The sequence below is a fragment of the Bufo bufo genome, chromosome 7 (genome assembly GCF_905171765.1).
Source record: "Bufo bufo chromosome 7, aBufBuf1.1, whole genome shotgun sequence".
Lineage (NCBI taxonomy): Eukaryota > Metazoa > Chordata > Amphibia > Anura > Bufonidae > Bufo > Bufo bufo.
In genome coordinates, this window is record NC_053395.1 from 21,031,661 (window position 1) to 21,048,175 (window position 16,515).

The 16,515-nt window shown below is 46.5% G+C and overlaps 1 protein-coding gene across 3 annotated transcripts in view; it reads left to right on the forward strand.

Moving 5' to 3' along the window:
* RAI1 (retinoic acid induced 1) overlaps positions 1-16,515 on the forward strand; it is a 118,045-nt gene that overhangs the window by 39,398 nt on the left and 62,132 nt on the right. Inside the window, exon 2 of one of the 3 annotated variants that reach the window (XM_040440998.1) lies at positions 9,687-9,870. The exons of 1 other annotated variant lie outside the window; for it this stretch is intronic. The gene's annotated coding sequence lies outside the window, so the exon portion shown is untranslated. Of the gene's footprint in view, positions 1-1,025; positions 1,072-9,686; positions 9,871-16,515 lie in introns of those variants that run through there. One more of the 3 variants, XM_040441001.1, reaches the window with a different exon arrangement.

Here is a 16,515-nt window from a genome sequence, read left to right on the forward strand (position 1 = left end):
CCTATGTGTGCTGTAAACTTCCATCAGGAAGCAGTATAGAAATGCAATGGTTCTTCTCCATGCTGGAGGAGGCGGAGCTACAGAAAGAGAAGGAGAGAAGGTGGGCGGAGACAGCAGGGGCTGTGCATTTCTATGAAGCCTGGGTGACTCTGTGACTAAATCCAGACTCCCTCCCTAGGTATTCCGGGAGCCATCTTTCGCACCAAGATCTCTGCTTGCTGTCAGTGAATGGACAGACCTAATAGGTCTCACAGCTGAGGGTTTGTTACAATTGTATCCAGTCTAGGCAATCCTCTGTGAGCGAAGCACCCATTGTCCTGATAGCTGGTTACAACGTATCAGTGCAGGTAGGAGATATGTTTGTATAGACTGGATACATTGTAGCAAAGCCTCAGGTTTTTCAGCCCCTCTGCGGGTGCCTAACTATAGCCATAGCAGCCATAGCATTTGCTATAGGGCCTAGAGGTTGAGGGGCCCAGAACAATATGGCGGCTTTTTTTTTTTTTTTCTCCCTGTATGTGGTTTTCTGATATATGGCGCTATTATACATACCAGTAATTATTGCTGTTTGAATTTTCTTACACTAGGTGGTGGGGCCCCTTCTTATTTTGCTGTGGGGCCCCTATGTTTGATAGTTACGCTTCTGCAGCTAGGTTTTATCTATAGCCGGTTTGTGTAATAACCTTGAGTTTTTTTATTTGCATCAGCGCAATTATCCCCGCGCTGGGCGCTCATTGTAAAGGAGTCCTCCGTGCAGGGGCCCGGCTGCTGCCTCCGCCGCGTCTCTGGTGGCCTTCTGGAGAAGGCCGGCTCTGTCATCGTGAGTCATGTGCAAGAAGGGACAAGGCTACATCTGTTGTGCAGACAGATCTGGCACACAAAGCTCCCCCCCCCCCTCTACCGCCCAGCGAATGGAAATCAGTCGTGTGGCCTGAGCCCGCATGTCAGTCCTGGCAGTGTGGAGGGGGCCCCCGGACCACAGTGTACACCGCTTGCCCATTATTCCGCCATTAGTCGCCTGGCACTGGATGCACTTATAGTGTACATCACTCTGCAGAATCTTCCTGCTCAGTAAGTGAGACACTCCACCAATTTCCCCTGAGACTCGTGAAGCTGGAATGTAATAGGGACAGCAGACAGAGCGGTACCGCGCGGTAATAAGGCACTTACCGGGCGCACGTCGTGTCACATCACAAGGTTCACGAGTAGATCCTTCTTCCTCATGCCAAAAGTTATCCGTTACAAGGTTTTACTGCTAAGTGATTTTGCCCTTTAAAGATATTTTACAAGAAATTTCCACTTTTCAAACCTTTTTAAAGATTATATATGGATATAATTACTATAAAACATGGGGTCACTGTGCATCTAACTTACATCCTGTATTATACTCCAGAGCTGAACTCACTATTCTGCTGGTGGAGTTACTGTGTACATACATTACATTACTTATCCTGTACTGATCCTGAGTTACATCCTGTATTATACTCCAGAGCTGCACTCACTATTCTGCTGGTGGAGTCACTGTGTACATACATTACTTATCCTGTGCTGATCCTGAGTTACATCCTGTATTATACTCCAGAGCTGCACTCACTATTCCGCAGCTCTAGAGTACACAGGATATAACTCAGGATCAGTACAGGATAAGTAATGTAATGTATGTACACAGTGACTCCACCAGCAGAATAGTGAGTGCAGCTCTGGAGTATAATACAATATATAACTCAGGATCAGTACAGGATAAGTAATGTAATGTATGTACACAGTGACTGCACCAGCAGAATAGTGAGTGCAGCTCTGGAGTATAATACAGGATGTAACTCAGGATCAGTACAGGATAAGTAATGTAATGTATGTACACAGTGACTGCACCAGCAGAATAGTGAGTACAGCTCTGGAGTATAATACAGGATGTAACTCAGGATCAGTACAGGATAAGTAATGTAATGTATGTACACAGTGACTCCACCAGCAGAATAGTGAGTGCAGCTCTGGAGTTCAATACAAGCTATAACTCAGGATCAGTACAGGATAAGTAATGTAATGTATGTACACAGTGACTGGACCAGCAGAACAGTGAGTGCAGCTCTGGAGTAGAATACAAGATATAACTCAGGATCAGTACAGGATATGTAATGTAATGTATGTACACAGTGACTGCACCAGCAGAACAGTGAGTACAGCTCTGGAGTATAATACAGGATGTAACTCAGGATCAGTACAGGATAACATAGTAACATAGTAACATAGTACATAAGGCCGAAAAAAGACATTTGTCCATCCAGTTCGGCCTGTCATCCTACAAGTTGATCCAGAGGAAGGCAAAAAAAACCTGTGAGGTAGAAGCCAATTTTCCTCACTTTAGGGGAATAAAAAATTCCTTCCCGACTCCAATCAGGCAATCAGAATAACTCCCTGGATCAACGACCCCTCTCTAGTAGCTATAGCCTGTAATATTATTACACTCCAGAAATACATCCAGGCCCCTCTTGAATTCCTTTATTGTATTGTTACATAGGATAAGTAATGTAATGTATGTACACAGTGACTCCACCAGCAGAATAGTGAGTGCAGCTCTGGAGTATAATACAAGATATAACTCAGGATCAGTACAGGATAAGTAATGTAATGTATGTACACAGTGACTGCACCAGCAGAATAGTGAGTGCAGCTCTGGAGTATAATACAGGATGTAACTCAGGATCAGTACAGGATCAGTAATGTAATGTATGTACACAGTGACTGCACCAGCAGAATAGTGAGTGCAGCTCTGGAGTATAATACAGGATGTAACTCAGGATCAGTACAGGATAAGTAATGTATGTACACAGTGACTCCACCAGCAGAATAGTAAGTGCAGCTCTGGAGTATAATACAGGATGTAACTCAGGATCAGTACAGGATAAGTAATGTAATGTATGTACACAATTACTCCACCAGCAGAATAGTGAGTGCAGCTCTGGAGTATAATACAGGATGTAACTCAGGATCAGTACAGGATAAGTAATGTATGTACACAGTGACTGCACCAGCAGAATAGGGAGTGCAGCTCTGGAGTATAATACAGGATATGACTCAGGATCAGTACAGGATAAGTAATGTAATGTATGTACACAGTGACTGCACCAGCAGAATAGTGAGCGCAGCTCTGGAGTATAATACAGGATGTAACTCAGGATCAGTACAGGATAAGTAATGTATGTACACAGTGACTGCACCAGCAGAATAGTGAGTGCAGCTCTGGAGTATAATACAGGATGTAACTCAGGATCAGTACAGTGATTCTGCGTCTTTTGATTATTACTTTTACCTATATACTATATAAACTGCCTCCTGAATTACAGAACATTATTGGAGCTGAGCTCTTAGAAGTATATCTGATAACAAGCTTGTTGACTGTTTCCAGTCTCACTCCATAGCTAGGCCGTTTTGCCATACAGGACTCCTACAACCCCTGTGGGATCTGTAATGGTACAGCCATATTGATCACATTGCTTTTCTGGAATAATAGTCGCCACCCTACCCAATAGTTGTCACAGCCCCTCCCCGGTATGAGGATTTAAAAAAATGTCCTTTATTATAATAATCCATTTTAACCCTTCGATAAAACCAGTTGTGTACTAACTGAGACTTTTAGTTTGTGACAGCAGAAATTCTGACTTAGAAACCTGTGAATTTTTCCTGAAATGTCCGTGTATTTCCGCCATGTAGCCATCGTCCGCGTCGCCACTTTAATTCGCTGCTGAGAATAGCTGCCACATTTGGGGACCTGATCTCGGCTGTCTAATGATGTGTCGTTTCTAACTGTCCTTGAATCCACGCTCACACTGAGCCATTGAAGTCGAGCAGTTGGCTATAGAACGCACTGATAATAAGAGGTTTCATTAAAACTGAATATATGTATGGGGTGGGAGGGAGCGGGCGAGCCGTATACCGCCAGCGTCATCATAGACAGTGCTGTATACTGTATCCTGTGCAGCAGGCTGCCTAGATAGGTAAAAACCCAGACCTGCTGCTCATCCTGAGCTTTCTGGTTCATACACTCAGCAAAAATATAAAGACAACACTTTTGTTTTTACTCCCATTTTGCATGAGCTGAACTCAAAGATCTGAAACATTTTCTACATACACAAAAGACCCTTAAGGCTACATGCACACGACCGTTGTGTGTTTTGCGGTCTGCAAATCGCAGCTCCGCAAAACACTGATGGCGTCCGTGTGCGTTCTGCAGTTTGCGGAACGGACAGCCTTTAATATAACTACCTATTCTTGTCCGCAAAGCGCGGACAAGAATAGGACAGGTTATATTTTTTTTGCGGACCACGGAAAGGAGCAACGGATGCGGACAGCACACGGACATCTGTATGTCATCCTTTTTTTTTTTTGCGGTCGTGTGCATGTAGCCTTACTCTCAAATATTGTTCACAAATCTGTCTGGGCTCTTTCACACGAAAGTTTTTTGCGTTGCGTATTCGGTCCGTTTTTTGCGGTCCGTATACGGAACCATTCATTTTAGTGGTTCCGCAAAAAAACCTGAATGTACTCCGTATGCATTGCGTTTCTGTATTTCCGTTTTTCTGTTCCGTTCAAAGATAGAACATGTCCTATTATTGCCCGCAAATCATGTTCTGCGGCTCCATTCAAGTCAATGGGTCCGCAAAAAAAACAGAACACATACGGAATGTACTCCGTAGGTCTTCCGTATCCATTCTGTTTTTGCGGAACCATCTATTGAAAATGTTATGCCCAGCCCAATTTTGTAATTACTATATACTATATATGCCATACGGAAAAACAGAACAGAACCGGAAACACTACTGAAAAAAACCTTGGAAAAACGGATCCGGGAAAAATGGCCCGCAAAACACTGAAAAAGCTATACCATCGTGTGAACGAGCCCTAAATCTGTGTTAGTCAGCACTTCTCCTTTGCCAAGATAATCCATCCCACCTCACAGGTGTGGCATATCAAGGTGCTGATTAGACAGCATGAGTATTGCACAGGTGTGCCTTAGACTGCCCACAATAAAAGGCCACTCTGAAATGTGCACAGTTTTGTCTTACTGGGGGGGGGGGGGGGTGTCAGAAAACCAGTCAGTATCTGGTGTGGCCACCGTTTGCCTCACATCTCCGTGGCATAGAGTTGATCAGGTTGATGATTGTGGCCTGTGGATTGTTGGTCCACTCCTCTTCAATAGCTGCGAAGTTGCAGAATATGGGCAGGAACTGGAACACGCTGTCGTATACGCCGATCCAGAGCATCCCAGACATGCTCAATGGGTGCCATGTCCGGTGAGTATGCTGGCCATGCCAGAACTGGGATGTTTTCAGCTTCTAGGAATTGTGTACAGATCCCTGCAATATGGGGCCGTGCATTATCATGCTGCAACATGAGGTGATGGTCGTGGATGAACGGCACAACAATGGGCCCCAGGATCTCATCACGGGATCTCTGTGCATTCACAATGCCATCAATAAAATGCACCTGTGTTCATGGTCTATAACATACGCCTGCCCATACCGTAACCCCACCGCCACCATGGGCCACTCGATCCACAACGTTGACGTCAGCAAACCGCTCACCCACACGACGCCACACACGCTGTCTGCCATCTGCCCTGAACAGTGAAAACTGGGACTCATCCGTGAACAGAACGCCTCGCCAACGTGCCAGACGCCATCGAATGTGAGCATTTCCCACTCAAGTCGGTTACGACGATGAACTGCAGTCAGGTCCAGACCCCGATGAGGACGACGAGCAGACGAGCTTCCCTGAGACGGTTTCTGACAGTTTGTGCAGAAATTCTTTGGTTATGCAAACCGATTGTTGCTGCAGCTGTCCGGGGGGCTGGTCTCAGACGATCATGGAGGTGGACATGCTGGATGTGGAGGTCCTGGGCTGGTGTCGTTACACGTGGTCTGCGGTTGTGAGGCCGGTTGGATGTACTGCCAAATTCTCTGAAACGTCTTTGGAGACGGCTTATGGTAGAGAAATGAACATTCATTGCACGGGCAACAGCTCTGGTAGACATTCCTGCAGTCAGCATGCCAATTGCACGCTCCCCCAAACGTTGCGACATCTGTGGCATTGTGCTGTGTGATCAAACTGCACATTTCAGAGTGGTCTTTTATTGTGGGCAGTCTAAGGCACACCTGTGCAATATTCATGCTGTCTAATCAGCACCTTGATATGCCACACCGGTGAGGTGGGATGGATTATCTCGGCAAAGGAGAAGTGCTCACTAAGGGTCCATTCACACGTCCGTAAATGTTTTTCGGATCCGCAAAACACGGACACCTGCAATGTGCGATCCGCAATTTGCGGACCGCACATCACAGACACTATAATAGAAAATGCCTTTTCTGGACCGCAATTGCGGACAAGAATAGGACATGTTCTATTTTTTTCAGGAACAGAATTGTGGATCCCGAAAAAACTGACCCTGAAAAAATAGATGCGGATCCTGGAAATGCGGATTCGCATCCGTTCCCGCCCCATTGAAAGTGAATGGGTCCGCAAATTGCGGAACGAATGCGGACCCAAATTACGGATGTGTGAATGGACCCGAACACAGATTTAGACAGATTTGTGAGCAATATTTGAGAGTAATGGGTCTTTTGCGTATGTAGAAAATGTTTCAGATCTTTGAGTTCAGCTCATGCAAAATGGGAGCAAAACCGAAAGTGTTGTGTTTATATTTTTGCTCAGTGTAGATATAGAATGCCAAAGCTTCAGTGAAGACTGACACTTACATGGAATAACTCCACCTGGCAGTACATATTTCTAGCCCCTTTAGGTTCCGTGGAAGGTTGGGTGACATGCCCCAGGGGTGCACCTAGACTTTCTGCTGCCTGAGGCGAAAACTGAAACGGCGCCCCTCCCTCCCCAATGCCAATTTCTTAACCTGACCACTTCCCTTCTGCCCATGGACCTTTGGCTGCCCTGCTCTTGCCCCTACCTGGTGCTGCCTGAGGTGATCGCCTCACCTCGCCTCATTGGTGGTGCACCCCTGATCGGTTGTATCACCTAAGAAGAGAACTTACCCACTGATCCGTCCACTTTCATGGGTCTAGATCAGGCATCCTCAAACGGCGGCCCTCCAGCTGTTGTAAAACTACAACTCCCACAGTGCCCTGCTGTAGGCTGATACCTGTAGGTTGTTCGGGCATGCTGGGAGTTGTAGTGTTGCAACAGCTGGAAGGCCGCAGTTTGAGGATGCCTGGTCTAGAGATCATGTAAGAAGATCTTGGATACGACACAGAACGGCTCTGCATGTTGAATACATATATGGGTACAGAGCAAAATGTCATCTCCAAGGGAGCCGAAAATGAAACGCAAACACTTAAAGGGTTAAGACTGAGAAAATGGAAGTGCAATCACATTGATGCTATGCAGAGACACTGGTGCACAGAGCAGTTCTGTGCATCCAAGGGCATTGGCCATAAGGGACTACAGTACACGGTTAGCGGTCTATACGGTTTACACTGAGAACCTTGGATATGACACGAGATTACAGTGTATACATGTATAAAGCATGGCTGCCAGGTCCAAGGGCACCGACAATAAGACAGCCTTGCACATGACACGACGCCACTCTATAAACTGCATACATCCCTATAGCGGGGATGAGCACTCCAGCCGTTCTGAAAGTACAACGCCTGCTGGGAGTTGTAGTTTCACAGGTTGCTCTGACCCCTGACCTATACATAAAGCATTGTTGCGAGATCCAAGGGAGATGATTCTACAAGATTCCAAGCTGGACACATTGGATATGACACAGGACCACTCTATGAACTCATCTGATTCTGCACTCCTCATATTATATGTCATGTCCAAGGGCCCAGAGAATAAAGCACCGCACGTCTCGGACGTGGCACAGCCCTACTTCACATACCGTACGGCTCTCGCCATAAACACCTCCACACCAGACGCAGAACCTCTGCTTGTGCTTTATATTACTCTATGCCCGGAGCATATTCGCCATGTACAAGGGTACTGTCCATAAAGGACTCCAGACTAGTCAACCAACCAGAACTGCTATAGGCACAGCAGATATTTGCCATATCAAAGGGAACTGACACCTTCTAAGGATTGAAAGAGAAAAATTGTCAACTGAAAGTTGGAGTAGGACACGGGCAAAGTTGTCAGAAGGTGACTCCGCTGGCCTCTTTATACCGTATTATATACTATATAGATCCGTATACTGTATGATATGGTAGCGGGTTAGGAGAGGGGCACGGAATTGCGGTAATTCTCGGATTCTGTGGAATTCATTTTTAATCACAGCGTTCAGTGAATATCTGTAATGGGAAAGTGCTCGGGGCCTTCACAAAGGACCCTCTGATCTGGAGTCGCTTTGGTGTCTCCTCTAATCAGAGAAAGTCGCACCTGGTGACAGAGCAAAGGCGCCATCATTTTAATCAGTCAGTGCATCTGGGAATTCAGCCGCCCCCCCCCCCTTTAAAGGGGGCTCCCTTCGAGGGGCATTTCTTAAAGGGACCACACTGTGATATATATACATGGAAATTCGCTCCATTGAATGGAATAGGGGGCAGGTTCCCCCGTCTTCGGGATCTGTCAGATATGTAGGTCCCTGCATTCTAGGATAGGACTCCTCTACGGAGAACCACATTGCGCACTTTCTTTCTTCTGGCTCTCATTGAAGAGACTTTTTTTTTTCCAGGCACTGCTTCATGGGAAAAAAATATATATGCAAATTAGCTCATATCAGCCAAACCAGAGACCCAGCGTGGCACATGGCATGAAAAATAGGGCATGCCCAGAGCACTTCCCCAAAACCCGTCAACAACTTTACCCAACTGTCCCCTTTGTTAAAAGAGTTCCTGGGAAAGCAGAGTGACCACCAACATCTGGGTGGAGACAAAGCGGAGCTGTCACTGTGAGCCCCGCCCCTTTCTTAAAGTGAAAAACGTATTATTATTTTTTAATCTATCATATCTGCCTCTGACATATTGTAAAAGGGGTTAAGGCTCAACCACCCAACCAACATGGCCTCTATTAGAGGTTGTCACTTTCAATCTTCCTGGTTATGCAGCATTACATCCCCTACTCCTGTAAAGATTTTTTTTTTTTTGCGCCAATGCAATTTTTTGGAGAAAAAAAAATTCTAAGCAAGGGGCAAATCGTTGGGTTTTTGGTCAACGCTTTAGTGCTCCTTGGGTATTGTCTATCCCTGCCCGTGGTCATCTCCGCACCTTGCTATAGGTGACCTTGGAAGAGTTAATGACTGATAGAATTTCGGATGTTTTATTGATGGAGCCAGGGAATAGAATCTGGATGAGAGCAGGAGAAGTCGCTCCCCCCCCCCCAATCTCCTTCTCCCTCCTGAGGATAGCAAGCAAAGAGCAGAGCTCTCCGTCTCTCCCTGACCCTTCTCGTTGGCATTTCACTTCCTTGCTTTCTATTCCTGGCACAAACAGGCAGCCACACACTCATCCACACAAACACGGCACACGAGAGGGGAAGAGGGAGGGGGGCACGCCACCTACTCCCCAAACAAAGGCTGCCGTGCCAGCAGCATCTCCACATATCCAAGCCCCCGACCTGATGTCTCAATAGACACTGTCAATGACCCCCCCCCCCACTCCTCGCCCCAACCTCGCACTCTCCTCCCCACTATGCTGTCTACTCTCACACCCCTCCTACTTCTGCCTCTACATTTTCAGGCTGGATGCTACAGCGGCCGTTCCTAATTATCTCCTATCCCCAGTGGTTTGTGAATAATCACCGCTGAGAAGCATTGAAGGGGTCGTCGCCGAGGAGGATGAAAAATATGATTTGCGCCATTTTTCACGTCTAAGGACATAACCTGGTCACTGTGCTGTGTTGGACGGCGAGGAGACATCTCAGGTACCTTTCCCTTATCTTCTCTGCTGTGTATTTCTATGTGTTTTGGGCTTATTTTCACGTTATGAAAGGGGGAGGGGGGTATGGAGGGGTCAGCGTTCTTCCTAGTTGACTTTCTCAACAATGCAGAGGTAGGCTTTGCGGTCAGTGGTTGGGATTGTCATGAAACAGACCTTATGACACAAAGGTATAGGGTGATACAGAGGATGACTATGGAATGTGGAGGTCCTTCTGTGGTGCTCGTGTGGTTGTGAACTGGTCCGGTAGGTGACATCTGGAAGTTCCCGCACTAGATGCCCTTTTTTATGAGCCATTCGCTTGCACCAGAGTCCATCTGTGGTTGGTGTAGAGTGCATGTTCTTCATCCCACAGTCTATCGATGGTTGGTTTAGAGTGCGTGTTGTTCATCCTACAGTCCATTGATGGTTGAAGTAGAGTGCATGTTCTTCATCCTACAGTCTATTGATGGTTCAAATACAGTGCACGTTCTTCATCCTACAGTCTATCAGTGGTTGGTGTAGAGTGCATGTTCTTCATCCTACAGTCCATCGATGGTTGGTGTAGACTGCATGTTCTTCATCCTACAGTCCATCGATGGTTGGTTTAGAGTGCGTGTTCGTCATCCTACAGTCCATCGATGGTTGAAGTAGAGTGCACGTTGTTCATCCTACAGTCTATTGATGGTTCAAACACAGTGCACGTTCTTCATCCTACAGTCCATCGGTGGTTGGTGTAGAGTGCATGTTCTTCCTCTTACAGTCAATCGGTGGTTGGTGTAGAGTGCATGTTCTTCATCCTACAGTCCATCGATGGTTGCAGTAGAGTGCATGTTCATCATCCTACAGTCCATCGATGGCTGGAGTAGAGTGCATGTTCTTTATCATACAGTCCATCAATGGTTGGCGTATAGTGAACATTTTCACCCTATGGTCCATCAATGATTGTAGTAGAGTGCATGTTTTTCATCCTATTGTCCATCAGCGGTTAAAGTGCAGTGCACATTCTTCATCCTATGATCCATTAGTGGTTGGAATAGAGTGCACGTTCTTCATCCTACGTGGGTTTTCATATGCGTTGTATTGTAAACCTTTTGGCTCACCTTAGGTCAAGGGTCCTTATCAACAAGGACAGTTGCTTGGCCAATAACCCCATCTATGCTGATCCCTTCAGGGTCATCTATGTATGAGAGTCAGTGCTGAATCAGTCTCCATTTCTGTGTTGTTCATGAGTCTACCTTGACATACACATGTGCCTTGAGAGAGGGGGCACCCATTGGTATAAGAACCAAGGTGTTAGATTCACTGCAGTGGTCCCTTACTTGAGGGATGAAGTGGCCTGGGAAAGGAAGGAGTTAAGATTTTTGCAAGCCATTAGCTGATGGCATCCATCATCGGCGCTCTTCCATTAACTCTTACGTGGCCAATGATAGGCGTCGGAGAGGGGGGAGATGATGAGGAATGGACAGGGCTGCTCTGCCGCTTTTATGACTTGAGTGACAACACTACAATAAATTGCACCTGCCTAAATCTCCCCTCATAGACAGTCCTCCCAGGGTGATGATATAGGAGCCACTTAACGTGTCACAGGGACATGACATCATTCTGGGCTCTCCAGCGCCGTCACATGACCTTCATTTTTGGCCGTAGCATATAGAACTTTTTGCAGTCCTCCTTAATGGACTCTTAATGTATTGCCTCGCCGGATGAAGCATAGCATCAGGATCCTAGTTTTTATTTTTTTTGCTATATCTAATGCGTTTCGATGGGTCATCATGCCCCCGAAAAGCGTCACCTCCTGTTCAGTTTGGAGTCTGGACCCTTAATGTATTGTCTCACCGAGTAGGACAGTATCAGGGTTTTGATGGGTCACTGTGCCCTCGAAATGCGTCACCTCCAGTTCAGCCTGGACCCTTAATGTATTGCCTCACTGGGTAGGACATAGTATGAGCATCCAAGGGCTAAATAACTCATTTTGATGGGTCATCATGCCTCTAAAGCGTTGTGTCTTTGTTGTTGACCTGCGTTCGTATCTGTTTTTTTTTTTACTTTACATCTGATATCTTCAAATTCACTTGAAGCTTCATATTCCCCCTCCCCCTCCTGTGCAATATTTCTCTCTGGGTTGCTTAGGCTGCAGTCCAGCAGGGGTTAAAGCCGTGGTATCCCCCCGGTAGTGATAGAGCAGACATCCGTAGTCGTACACAGCCCTTGATCCCGGGGAGATTTGCCTCTCATCTTCCCGCTGCTGACACATGAAGGGCTCGAAAGTTTCTGTAGATTGTCCAATATCAGCATTCCTCTTCAAAGTCTTGTTTCCTAGCAACTGATCGCGGTGCCAACGAGTGTTTCATTCAGAATGGACCGACGCCGGGCTGTCCAGATGATGGCACATGGGCCGTATGGGAGCGCCGGGGGCGTTTTTATGGCTCACTTAATATTGCATGCTCCCTTCTCATCCCTGCTTGGCACCAAGCTTGCCATCATAGACACTGACATTCTGTCCTTTGGGGTGTACATGCTAGATACATTCTTTTTATAGATGCCCATGGTGGGATCCCATTACTACCCCACTTAAAGGGATGGTCCTGGAACCCTGATAACTTGCAGTTACTGATACGGCATGGTGACATTCATTTTTCTTTCTATCCTCTTACAATTTGCGTATGTGTTCATCCTGATCTTCCTGTTTCATGAATGTAACGATCGAGATGTATAACTACAGAAAGCAGTGAGGAGGAAGGGGGTTTAACTCTGCATGACAATGGCTCAGAACTATTAAAAAACATATAAAAAACAGTTAGGACTGTGCATTAATGTTCCCTGAACTACCTTTACTTGATGGTTAGCAGATTGCAGACTGGTCTAGTTCTACATTCATTTCATAATATATCTTTATTGTGCTTTCTGATACGCAGATCCAAACCCTCTGCATAGACACAGAGAGAAATGATAAATTCTGTCTGCCTGCAGCCACCACTAGAGGGAGCTCAGGGTCTTACTGCAGACAGCTCCTAAGCTCCCTCTAGTGGTGACTACAGGTAGACAGAATATATCATTTATTTCTATGTCTATTCAAGGGGTTTGGAGTTTAAGGGATTGCTATTTTAGCATTTCCCTCATTCATTCTTCATAGAGGACACCATAAGAAAGAGAGGGCCAACTTAGCATTGGCTCATAAGCCTATTGCTTGGACCAAGTCTGTGTGCAAAGTATTGGTGCCCCCTAGTACAGCAGAGCCGTCTGATTTCAGTTAGTAGCAATATATCTGTATCTAGAAAAATCGAAATCCCTGTCAATCGCTGACACTTTTGCATCAGGGGGTTAATGGATTTGCCCTTTAGGCTGCCCGGGGTAAAGCGCAGCGGGTACAGCTGTGCGTAGTGAGCCCCATAGAGGTCCGGACTTCCCACCGGTCACCGGGTTAGATCCCAGTTGACTGATTCCTCTTCCTCATGTGTGGCTTCACAATCACATGAAGATTCATACAAGCTGTTACCTGAAAGGGGTCGTCCAGTTTAGGAAACCCATTTTCATACACCCTATTAGGGAATTCTGGGTTAATAGAGCGGAATACAAGCTGTTACCTGAAAGGGGTCATCCAGTTTAGGAAACCCATTTACCTATTAGGGAATTCTGGGTTAATAGAGGGGAATCCTCTGTGAAGAGCAGTTACAAAGAGTGTCTCTCGCTCTGGAGGACCCGTCCTGTCCTGTATTACACAGACAACGTGAATGGACACCGTGTAATGCTTTATTTCCCCTGTGGTGGCGCTGCAGGGAAAGAGAACACTTACTGCCAGGTTTCTTCACAGATCACAGCTGATCGCTGAGGGAGTCCCAGCAGAAGAACACTTTGTGATCTGATTATTGTCTAGGGAACCTTCTAATAAAAAGTAGGGATTGTCCAAAGCGGAGAACCCCTTTAAAGGGTAACTCCAACTTAGTCTGAAAAGTAATATTTGAGTATGGTTACTCCCAATCTCCCAGCGCCCCTCATTATTATGGAGAAAAAAGGGAGATGAGAAGACTCAAGGATCAGCCACCCTGAAATAGACGTCAGATCTGCTTTGAAGAAAGCTGGGTGACAGCCAATGTGGCCACCGTTACAGTTTCAAATGGATGGATGGTCACTTAAAGGGTTGTCCAGGATTAGAAAAACATGGCTGCTTTCTTCCAAAAACAGCATGGATAGTGTCTGGTATTGCAGCTCATCCCCAGTGAGGCAGAGCTGCAGTACTGCATACAACCTGTGGACATGGGTGGTGCTGTTTTTGAGAGAAAGCAGCCATGTTTTTCTAATTCTGGACAAACCCTTTAAGTTTCTATTAGAAGCCTTAGTGGCAACTGAAGATATATCATGGCATTGCTAAACAGATGTGACATTTTGGACCTCAGAAATACAGCGTGACTACCCCCTGTGGAAGCTGTCATGGTCGCCATATTGGTTGTCACTTAAAGGAACATCTGACTAGAGGTTTTGATGGGAGAGGAAGACTCAAAGGATTGATTTTATTAATAAAAAAATGTGAGATGTGAAAATCTCTTTAAGGGCAAGACCTGAATACTGTATCATGCCAGGCGGACGGGAAGACACTGTGCAGGATTCTGCCAGCACGTAAGTGTTCAGACGAGCAGAATCCTCTTCCTGACTGTGATTATCTCTGGTGGCCAAGGACATCAGCGAAATGATCCACACATTAATTAAAAATTATTAGATCCTGATTGAGCGGCTCCTGCATCACCTCTGCAAGAAGGAAGGAGACTTCTTCCTGCCAGGCTGCGGGAAGGAAGGCTCCATCCGAGCGGGCGAGGGGCCGAAAGTACCTGAAAACGGCCGACAACATCTTGGTATATTAACACAAAAAAAAAAGATCTAGACAAAATAAAAAAATAAAAAACAAACATTTTTTTTTTTTCAAAAACAAAATCCGGGTACTTTCACACTAGCGTTGTGAGGATCCGGCAAGCAGTCCTGGTAAGGCCTCCTGCACACGAACGTGTGCGCTCCGTGGCCCTATTGCGGACCGCATTTGCGGATCCTCAATACACGGGCACCGTTCTGTGTGCATTCCGCATCACGGATGCGGACCCATTCACTTCAATGGGTCCGCAAATCCGCAGATGCGGAATGGTGCCGCACAGAACAGAACCCTACAGGAGCACTACGGAGTGCTTCCGTGAGGGTTTCGTCCCGTACTTCTGTTCAGCAAAAAGATAGGACATGTTGTATCTTTTTGCGGAACGGACAGATCGCAGACCCATTAAAGTGAACCGGTCCGCGATCCGCTGCGGCTGCCCGACGGACGGCGTTCGTGCATTGCGGCCCGCATGACCACGGGGCTCACACGTTCGTGTGCAGGAGGCCTAATGGAACTGACTGCCGGATACGGCAAAACTTATGTAAACGAATATCGTTTTTTTCCGGATCCATCTCATCCGGAATAACGGATACAGTATTTAATTTTTTTTAAAGATCAAAAGCAAAACTAGCTCCTCCTATATCCCAGCGCAGGCGCAGACCAGAAAACCAGATCCGGCATTAATATATCTCTATGGAGATTAATGCCGTGCAGTAGTGTCAAATACCGTACAAGGGACGGAACGGAAGACGTCCTGAACGGAATGCTCTCCATTCAGAATGCATTAGGACAAAACGGATGCGTTTTTTCCGGTATTGAGTCCCTTTACCGGATTTCAATACCGGAAAAGAATAACGCTAGTGTGAAAGTACCCTAATAAAATAAAAAATGAAAAGATTTCAAAAACCCCAAAAAATTTGAAAAACAAAATCCTGAAATAAAAATAATTATATAATTTTTTCCCCCCATTTTTGCCTTTTTTATGGCCTGGCGAGGACTAAAAGATGCCAAGTTATCTTCTCTTGGACTATAAGTCCTAGGGCGACACATTAGGAGGCGTCTGGTGGATCCTCCAGCCCTCCTGGCTGCGTGCCCTGACATTATAACACCAGCGGATGCTTCTTACTGCTGTTCCGGTCATAAAGGCAGAATATTCAGCTCTGCAGAACGCACCTCCATTAATCCCCAACCCTGCACAGAGCCGCAGATCTGCAGCAAATAAAAAAAAAAAGGCCTTGTTGTGAGGAGAAGGTCAATCCTGCAAGTTTAGAGGGGCAGGAGGAGCGGGCAGTGGGGGGGTCTTCAGTGGTGTCCTTGCTTTGGATGAAAGCACTGCCCGCGCTGCTGCCGACGGAGAATTACAGTAGGCAGGAGAGCAGCGGCAATAGGATACGGTCATACCCACATGGGGGGGGGGGGGCAGATTGGGGACTGGCATGTAATGAATAGTGCAGGGACATCAGGACCAGTGCCCAGAGCGGGCATCGGGGGAGACGGCGAATGAATGGCATCAGCCTGGATGGGTCATGTTGGCTGGTGGGGTGGCAGAGCCAGGCATAGCATTGGCACCCAAGGCCTCAATCTACCAAGAACATAGGCATGGTGGCACGACCTGCTAAAAGGAGTTGTCTTTTTTCTGGATTGTGCCCGACTTCGAAAACGGGCGATAGGTTCCGTTGATTGGCTCCAGGCCGTGGGTTTGGGGGTACTGAGAGGATATCATTCATTACAGGGTCCAAAGGTTTCTGAACGTGGGGGGTGCTCAGGATGAACAGTGCTGTCAGTTCCCTC